The 1,139-nt window shown below is 41.3% G+C and overlaps 1 non-coding gene across 1 annotated transcript; it reads left to right on the plus strand.

The window, feature by feature from the left end:
- Positions 1-713: 713 nt before the first annotated feature.
- On the plus strand, positions 714-821 carry LOC148555717 (small nucleolar RNA R71). Its single transcript, XR_015888181.1, has one exon. It is a non-coding gene; the product is annotated as a small nucleolar RNA R71 (small nucleolar RNA).
- The last annotated feature ends 318 nt before the right edge of the window (positions 822-1,139 follow it).

Genomic DNA, 1,139 nt, shown 5'->3' on the forward strand with positions numbered 1-1,139 from the left:
GTATTGCTTGGGAGAGTACTAGGAGGGATTTCAGTGATCCTTTTACTCAGCTGGCCCACTTGTGCTTCCAAATTTCTAATGGAAGACCTTGTTTCATTCATGAAACTTACAGTGGCCTTAGATAGATCAGAGACTAGATTTGCTAAATTAGAAGCGTTTTGTCCAGAGTTCTCTGTCTGTTGCTGAGTTGATGATGGAAAAGGTTTGCTATTGCTAAACCTGTTTCTTTTACCATTGTTAAAGCCTTGTTGAGGCTTCTGATCCTTCCATGAGAAATTTGGATGATTTCTCCATGTTGAGTTATAGGTGTTTCCATAAGGTTCACCTAAGTAATTTACCTCTGCTATTGCAGGGTTCTCAGGATCATAGGCTTCTTCTTCAGAAGATGCCTCTTGAGTACTGTTGGATGCAGCTTGCATTCCATGCAGACTCTGAGAGATCATATTGACTTGCTGAGTCAATATTTTGTTCTGAGCCAATATGGCATTCAGAGTATCAACTTCAAGAACTCCCTTCTTCATAGGCGTCCCATTACTCACAGGATTCCTTTCAGAAGTGTACATGAACTGGTTATTAGCAACCATGTCAATGAGTTCTTGAGCTTCTGCAGGCGTTTTCTTTAGGTGAATGGATCCACCTGCAGAGGTGTCCAGTGACATCTTTGATAGTTCAGATAGACCATCATAGAATATATCCAGGATGGTCCATTCTGAAAGCATGTCAGAAGGACACTTTTTGGTCAACTGTTTGTATCTTTCCCAAGCTTCATAGAGAGATTCACCTTCTTTCTGTCTGAAGGTTTGAACATCAGCTCTAAGCTTGCTCAGCTTTTGAGGAGGAAAGTACTTGGCTAAGAAAGCGGTGACCAGCTTATCCCAAGAGTTCAGGCTGTCTTTAGGTTGAGAATCCAACCATAATCTAGCTCTGTCTCTTACAGCAAAAGGGAAAAGCATGAGCCTGTAGACTTCAGGATCTACTCCATTAGTCTTAACAGTATCACATATCTGCAAGAATTCAGTTAAGAACTGAAAAGGATCTTCAGATGGAAGTCCATGAAACTTGCAGTTCTGCTGCATCAGAGAAACTAATTGAGGTTTCACCTCAAAGTTGTTTTCTCCAATGGCAGGAATGGAGATGCT

Source organism: Arachis ipaensis, chromosome B6 (genome assembly GCF_059453495.1).
Source record: "Arachis ipaensis isolate K30076 ecotype BB chromosome B6, ASM5945349v1, whole genome shotgun sequence".
NCBI lineage: Eukaryota > Viridiplantae > Streptophyta > Magnoliopsida > Fabales > Fabaceae > Arachis > Arachis ipaensis.